Genomic DNA, 9,140 nt, shown 5'->3' with positions numbered 1-9,140 from the left:
TGCTTCAGACAAAGGTCTCATATAAAAAGTTTACAGAATCCTAGAGGGCCTCCACAAGAAAAAGACTTATAGCCCAATTACAAAATGGCCCAAAGACATGGAAAGAATTTTTACATAGGAAGACTTTCAGATGGCCAAAAGACACATGAAGAAATGCTCAAAATCACAGGCAAGAAGAGAGATGCAAATCAAAACCACAATGAGATACCATATCACTCCAGTAGCAGTGGCAAAGTTTATCAGGACAGCAAGTAATAGATGTTGGAGAGGATGTGGCAAAATAGGAAAACTTATACATTGTTGGTGGGATTGTAAAATGGTACAACCACTCTTGAAGGCAGTTTGGTGTTTCCTCAGAAAGCTGTACATAGAAATACTGTATAACCAAGCTATTCCACTGCTTAGAATATACCCCAATAAAATGAGAACTGAGGCACAAAAGGAGACTTGTGCACCAATATTCATGGCAGCATAATTCACCATCTCAAGAGTATGGAAACAGGGGAGTGCTGGTGGCCTAGTGGCAAGAAGCTGTACTGCAATCCCAGAGGTACACGGTTCAAATCCACCAGATGCTTTGCCGGAGAAGGAGGGAAAATTCCCTCCTGTACCAGTCAGATCTGATTTGACGGTACATGCACAAAAATTAATAAAAAATTTAAAAAAAGAGTATGGAAACAGCCAAATGTCCAACCACAATTAAATAGAGAATTTATGGTACATTCACATGATAAAATACTATGCAGCTCTTGTAAATCACTATCTAACTTGGGAGGGACTGGTGAGCATTATGCTAAGTGAACTAACTCAGTTCCATATGGACAAATAATGTATAAAACCATTATTGTAGAAATATATAACTAGTAAAATGTTTATGAAGATCTAAGAGGGGGAGGAAGGAGCAGAAGGGTGAAGATGTGTAGCAGGGGAACAGTGTGGAGAGTAATCAAAGGGTCACATAAAAGGGCAATGGGAAAGATCCAGTGTGAAAAAGAATGTATAGGAACTCTGTAAGTAAATCAATATAAAAAAAATTTTAGCAGAATCCTATAGGGTCTCCACAAGAAAAAGACTGATAACACAATTACAAAGTGTGCAAAAGACATAAAAAGAATTTTCACAGAGGAAGTTGTTCAAATGGCCAACAGACACATAAAGAAATGCTCAGTCACTGGCAATAAGAGATGCAAATCAAAACCACAATGAGATACAATCTTACCCCAGTAAAAGTGGCAGATTAGTAGGGCGGCAAGTAGTAAATGTTGGAGAGGATGTGAAGAGGTGGGTACTCTCATACACTGTTGCTGGGTCTGAAAAATGGTACAACCACTCTGGAAGACAGTTTGATATTTCCTCAAAAAGTTGAACATAGAAATTCCACTACTTGGCATAAACTCTGAGGAAATTAGAACTGAGGCACAGAGATCTGTACACTTATGTTTATAGAAGCATTATTTACCATTGTAAGATCATGGAAATAGCCCAAATGTACAACTACAACTGAATTGATTGAGAAATTGTTGTCTATTCACACTTAGGAATACATGTAACCCTCAGGAGCAATGATTTGGAGAAATACTGCCTAACTTGGGGGAGTGGAGAGCATTATGCTAAGTGAACTAACTCAGTCTCATAAGGACAAATATTGCGTAAGACCATTATTGTAAAAATAGGATAACTAGTAAAACATGTATGGGAACCCAAGAGAGGAAGGGGTGGGAGCAGAGGGGTGAGGATGAGTAGGGGCACAGGGTTGCACAGTTTAGTGAGTTGAGGAAGGGGGTGAAGAAATAGGAAGGATCTGGTGAGTACCCGAAAAGATTGGGTAACGATGGTTGGCAAGGCCTAATGTGATTGATTTTATGAAATATAATGCATGGGAATGATTGTATGAAACACAATATGAATGAAGAATAGTGTGAAACACAAAGTATACAAACTTAGTGAACAGACCAATATACAATAAAATAAAAATGTTCCTAAGAGAGTCGGGGAAGAATTAACTACTATGGCCTCCAATCATATCCACCTCATATTCATACTCTACAATGCTCACCTATATTACCAGGTTTGGTCTGTGTGACTAGTAGCATATATCAAAAACCATGGAATGACAGTTCTATGATTAGGTTATAAAATATTTCATCTTTTGTCTTGGACTCTCTTACTTACTTTTGCTGTCTCTCTTATTCACTCCAGAGGAAACAAGCTAGCTGCCACGTCAAGTCATGGAGAAAACTATGTAAGATGTTAAAGAACAGAGGCTTCTGGTCAACATCTAGACACTCGGGTGAGCTCAGAAGCAGATTCATCCACCCTGGTTAACATCTTGACTGCAACATCAAGAGAGAAAATGAGCCAAATATATCCAGCTTGATGGTTTCTGATTTCCCAATCCTCAGAGACTGTGTGAGAAAATAAATATTTATTGTTTTAAACTACTAAATTTTTAGGTGATTTTTTTCTACCAATGATAGATAACTAACTCATGCTTTTATGAAATAATATTCTTGGTTTACCTGATTAACATCAACCCTCTGTTCTGTTCTTAGATTCCTTTAAGGGGCTGCTGAGTTTTAGAGACTACAAACATTTCTTTGCGGTTGGTATGCTTTCAAACTTTCCCTAGAGGACTTGGATAGGCCTTATTTTATTATTAATACAGTATTACTGGGCAGAGCTTTAGTGGCTTAGTAATAAGTACTTGTGCTGATATCCGTCTCAAAGGCACATGGTTTAGATCAACCAGCTGTTTCGTGGGAGAAGCATGGGAATCAATTCCTTTGCAATAACCCACATAGGGTCAGCTATAAGTTGGTTCCAGCTTGATGGTACTTCATAACAACACTATTTCTAGTGTCATGGAAAGATGACTGGGTTAAGAATAGAAAATGTTTTCATCTCAGTAATCTTGGATCAGTCATTTAAGATCTCTTAACAGTCTTGTTTTTCATATAAAAGAAAAATCACCTGTTATGCATATGTGTTGGAGACGAAGAGATTGGCTCAAGAGAGGGCAGGGTTCAGAGCTGTTGTACATAGGGTTGCTATGAGTCACAAGCGACTCTACAGCACATAACAGCAACAAAAGTGATTATGAAGGTGAAATGAAAAAATATATGGGAAACTTAGCAGAAGAGTAAGTAGTACAAAGACAACTTCATAAATTTCTTCTATGAGTGAACCTTTTGTTTTCCTATCTAGGTAGAAAATATCTTCAGATTCTACGTAATCATGAGTTAGAGCCAATTCGACAGTACCTAACAATATGGAGCTCTCATGGTCAACTGGTAAGGAGTTTATGTTGCTAATCCAAAGGCCAGCTGTTTGAATCCACCAGCTTCTCTGAGGGAGAAATATGGGAAATCTCCTCCCATGTAATTTATAGCCTTTGAAAACCTGGTAGAGGGTCAGCTATAAGTCCAGTCTGACTCAATGGCACATGACAACAAAATAGATAGATAGATAGATAGATAGATAGATAGATAGATAGATAGATAGATAGAATATTATATATAGATAGAATAATATATATCTAACATATCTAATCTCCTTTGTGGCACAGATCATAATATGTCTGACTTTGAATTGAAAGGTTGACAGTTCTAACCTATTAGCAGATCCATAGGAGAAAGATGGGCAGTCTCTTTCCATTATGATTTACAGCCTGGAAAAACTGACGGGAGGTTTGTTATAAGACATAATCGACTCAATGGCAGTGGGTCTGGTTTTATCTATAAGAAATTCTACCTTTATAGTGCCCACCAAACATACACACATACACACATGCTGATATTATGTATCATAAAAGTCACCTTCTCAAAGTATAAACTTCAGGGGGGTTTTAATTGTATCTGTAAAAAAAAAAAAAGAAAGAAATTCTACCTTGAAATATGGAATTGAAGACACACTGCTATCGTTACATCAGTGTGCTTCTTTCATGCCCCAATTTGGCAGTTCCTCAAGTAACAATCATTCTGTCAAAGCAGAGATTTGACCCCTAATGAACCAAGATTCTCTTTCAAAGGTTATCATTTCCCCCGCTTAATATTGGTTCCCTTCACTTGGTCTGAGGATGTAATTCTTTCTTGTCAGCAAACAGATCAGTAATTAAATGATGCCTTCACCATTTGGGCAGTTTTCTCTTTGAGCAAATAAATGCCCATAATGTGCAACTGACACCTTTTCTTGATGGCCCCACTGCTGTGTTCCTGAGCCTGTTGTGTGATACTGTTCTTATCAGAGTACCTAGCTTAGCAGGAATGTAGTAAGGGGTAAGGAGCATCCAGGACAATCTCCAAGTTGCACACCCCAAATCAAGAACCCAGGGATAATTTCTAAGTTGTTCCCTGCCTCCCAATTTCAAGGTGAATTGACATTGATAGTGTTGATGTCCTAACAGAAACATATTCCCCTCTCTTGTCCTACTGCCTCAGTTAGTTTGTTGTTATGTGCTGTCGAGTCATCTGAGACTCACAGCAACCCTTTGTACAAGAGCCCTAAATCCTGTTCAAATTACCTAACACTCAAATCAGCATACCTCTCTTGGTAGTTTAAGTCTGAAGAGAATGCGTGTATGGAAAAAAGAGGGTAGAAGTGCCAGCATCTAGGGAGGAGAGAGCACAGGTAAAAATCACCTACTGAAAGACAAAGTAAGACCCAAAGCAAAAAAACATTGAGAACGTGTGAGATCTAGCACTGAAAAACAACAACAATAAAACACCAGAACCCAACCATACTCACTGCCTTTTTACTCTGAATCTGCAGGACAGAGTAGAAATGACCCATATGGTTTCTGAGACTGTAAATCATAGTCGAGTCTAACCGTTTGTCTTTCTGCCCCGGGAAAGGCTGAGGCGTTCAAACCACATAACTCAGTATGCCACACAGACTCCTTGATCAAATCACTAGACATTAAGGAATCTAAAGAGAATGAAAAGTTTAGGAGCAAAGTTCTGCTTCTGAAAAGAAGTAGATATACTTTCTTTCTTCCTCACACTAAGTATAATAGGACAGGGAATCCTAGGCATTATACATATTGAATAGACAACAACAACATAAGAATACTCTGAAAGGTACAAAGAAGAAGTCACTGGCTAGGGACCTCAAGACTCAAGCGGTAAATTGTGGTGGTAAATTCCTTTTTGCCTCATTTAAGTCGTAGTCAACTCGATGACACCTAACAATCACAAGGAAATGAAGAAGCCAGTCATCTGGAAATGCTAATAGGCGCAAAAAGGAAAAGCTCATACAAGTCAGCTCTCTCAGGAAATGAGCAGGACCAGAAACAAGACAGAAAACTTCGAGTCAATAACTACTCTCCTCTAGGCAAACATCACAGATAAGATTATCACCCCATCTATACCCACACCTTGGATTTACACCTTGCCAAATTCTAATGAGTTGTCCCAACCCTTACTACCATTGTTATTCTTTACCATCAAGTCAGTAGTGACCCACAGTTGACCTTCCAGTGAGTTTTCAGAGGCAGTTAATCTCACAGGAGGCTGTGGAGGAGCTGGTGGATTAGAACCACAAACCTTTGTGTTGGCAGCACAATTTGCTACTGCTAAGCCACCAGAGCTTCCTAACTACCATTATACCATTACTAGGAGTCAGAACTGACTTGCCAGCAATTAACAACTACCACGCAACACCCCACCATCTCTTTCTCTCTGTCTCAAGTGCTAGAGAGCAAGAATATCAGTTTAAAGATGAAGGTTTTAAAGATGAAGGTGTGCCTGATACAAACCATGTTGTGGTTGTTATTATGTGCCATTGTGTTGGAAATTACTCATAGCTCACCCTCCAGTGGGTTTTCAAAGGCTTTAAATCCCAAGGAAAGAAATTGCCCATTTTTCTTCCACCGAGCAGCTGATGCATTCAAACTGTGTTACTTTGGGTTGGTAGCGCTAATCCTTACCACGAGGCTACCAGAGATCCCTATACAAGTAATGATATTTTTCTTTTTTTATTTTATTAAATTTTATTAGTTTTAATGAACATTTACAGAGATTTTGGGTTTTCATTCATTCATTGTTGCACTGTTTTCTCTACCCTCATCCCCAGTTCATTCTTCTTCCCCCCCCAAATGTCTGTTTTAATTGTCCAATTGCCACAGTGCTTGTCAAAGAAGTAATGATATTTTTAAAGCAATTGAGTAGGGGAAGATATAAGCCGTAGTATTTTCATTTTCTTTCTAGGTATCTGAAAGCTGGACAAGGAATAAGGAAAGCCAAAGAAGAATCAATGCCTTTGAATTGTAGCATTGGGAAGAATATCTTAAAAGAAGTATAATTAAAGTGCTCCTTAGAGGCAAGGATGGTGAAACTTCATCTAACATGGTTTGTGCATGTTATTAGGAGGGACTAGTCCTTGGAAAAAGGCATCATAATTGGAAAGGCAGAGGGTTAGAGAAAGAGTGCAAGAAACTCCATGAGATGGATTGACATAGTGACTCTAAAAATGAACTCAAGTATGTCACAGAGGGTGAGGATGGCACAGGATAGGGCAGGATTTTTCACAGGGCTGCAATACCTAACAATAACAACAATGTGTATATGTATCTATACGTACATATGTACCTTGTTTTGTGCCATCAAGTTGGAACTGAGTCATAAGTGACTCCCCAGAAGGTTTTCAGAGACTGTAAATTACATGGAAAAAGATTGCCTATTGCCTATATCTTTATCCCTCAGAACAGCTGGTGGATTCAAACCACATGCCTTTGGATTGGCAGTACAGTTCCTTACAACTAGGCCACCAAAGCTCCCTTTATAACTATGTATATGTACATATATAAGCAATAACATTACAGATAGTGAGAACAGAACAGAATTAGATCTGGAAGGGTGTGCAGGTGTTTATGAAAGGGAAACATGAATGATCATTAAGGTGATGAAAGTATTTTGCGTCTTGATGGTGATTCTACTATTAACATCCAGATTGTGGTAGTGGAAAGATGTTGTCATTTGGTGAAACTGGGTAAAGGACACAGGATGTAGCTACAATTTCTTGCAAATGCATATTGTTGTTGTTATATGCTGTCAAGTCGGAACTGACTCATTGCTGACCCTGCAGCAGGTTTTCAGAGGCTGTAAACTGCATGGGAAGAGATGGCCCATCTTTTTCCCAGCTGGTGGATTCAAACCACCTCCCTTTCCTGGGACCATAGAATGCACTGCAATGCATTTTAGAGTTCATTGTTGTCACACACGTCATTGATGCACAAAACAACCGCATACTAGCTCTGTTGAAAACTATTTCTGTAAATAACAAGCTAGTAGTTTAAATGAAGTCGTTGTGTATGGTAGAGTCGGAACCGACCCATAGGTGACCTTCCCGCGGGTGTTCAGAGGCAATTAATCGCATGGGAGGAGTTAGCCCATCCTTCTCCTGAGCCACCGAATAAATGAAGATTAAGTATAATACTTTTTGACCCTGTTGCAGTTGCACTTTGAGGGACGTTATACATGTTATCTCTAAAATTCTGGGTTCCTCTTCTAAGTATCACCAGCATTACCAGGCCTCCAATTGTCCAAGAAGTGCGCTAGACCCCCGCCATGCCTACTAGTCCCAGCAGTACCCACTGGCGCATCCTCACTTTGCCTCTTCCAAACCAAACCTACTGCCCTATTTTCTCTATCCCATCGAAATACATCATGTTCGCCACCAGGTGGCACCAGAGAATGCGTGAATTCTGTGACAGCAGCACGCCCCTTCATAGAGGTATTTGAATTACAGTGCGGACAGGGTGCTGCGACCCCTTCTACTTTTCTTGTTTTCCAGGCTCTTTAAATCTCTCGTAGGGAATAGAATTATATGACTGGCCATTGCAACATCCCAGGAGTTGGTCCTTCTGTTAAGTGCTGTGGAGTCAACTAGGACTCATAGCAACCCAGTGAACAATGAACCCTAACCCTTTCCTGTACCATCCTCCCCATCTCTTATATGCTCTAGTCTATTTTTACAGTCATTGTGTCTACTCATCTTGTTGATGATCTCCCTCTCTTTCTCTGACCCTCTATCATCCCCAGGATGATGTCTTTTCCCAAGGACTGGCCCTCCTGACAACAAGTATGTGAGGTGAAGTGTCACCATCCTTGCCTCCAAGGAGCACTCTGGTTGCACTTTCTTTAAGACAGATTTGTTTTTTAGGAAGTCTGTGGTATATTCAATACTTTTCTCCAGTACCACATTCAAAGGTATTGATTCTTCTTTGATCTTCCTTATTCATTGTCCAACTTTCAGATACACAGCAAGTAATTGAAAATTCCAACTCTTGGATGTGGCACACCTTAGTCTTTAAACTAACATCCTTGCCCTTTAGTACTTTGGAGTGGTCCTTGACAGCAGATTTACCCAAAACAATACAGCTTTTGATTTCTTGGTTGCTGCTACTATGAATTTGATTGTATATCCAAGTAAAATGAAATCACTAACAATTTCAGTCTTTCCTCAATCATAATGATGCCTATTGGCCCAATGGTGAGGATTTTGTTGTCTTAATAATGAGATGTAACTCATATTTCCTAACTATTTAATAGCATGTACTAAGGACAACTTTGCATAATTCTGAGGTGGAGGACTATTATCATTGTAGTTTACACTGATGTAAGCAGTGCTAAGAACACAATGTACCACTCTATTCCTGCCCTTATGCTTATTAACAGACTTTTCATTTCAAGTACTCTTACCTCCCTCTTTTCCACCTACTCAAATTCTCCCCATTCACTGCGATCCTGCTCAGTTTTTAACTTCTGCTTAAAACTTGCTGTGATTTTTCTAGTCAAGTTGACCTCTCCCTTCTATGAGAACCTGTCACTTTTGAACACCAGAATCTCACAATTTAACCTGTTTAAATGTTTTCTCGTTTATTCGTGTACTTTTTCGTCTTTTCTCCTAAAGTATTCTTGCAAGTACTAGAAGCCAGGAACTGTGCCTCAGTGTCTCCTAGTAATTAACATTGTAGATAATGTAGCTGGCATAATAAAAATTATTCTTTTATTATTTTATTATTTGTGTGTGTGTGTGTGTGTGTGTGTACTGTCAAATTGAATCTGACTGATACAGGAAGGGACTGTCCCACCTTCTCCAGCAGAGCATCTGGTGGATTTGAACCACGCACCTCTGTGATTGAA

Source organism: Elephantulus edwardii, unplaced genomic scaffold, assembly GCF_000299155.1.
Source record: "Elephantulus edwardii isolate Elephantulus edwardi_28Jun2011 unplaced genomic scaffold, EleEdw1.0 scaffold00016, whole genome shotgun sequence".
In the NCBI taxonomy this organism is placed as follows: domain Eukaryota; kingdom Metazoa; phylum Chordata; class Mammalia; order Macroscelidea; family Macroscelididae; genus Elephantulus; species Elephantulus edwardii.
The sequence above is the reverse complement of the archived record's forward strand: the minus strand, read 5'-3'. Positions refer to the sequence as shown.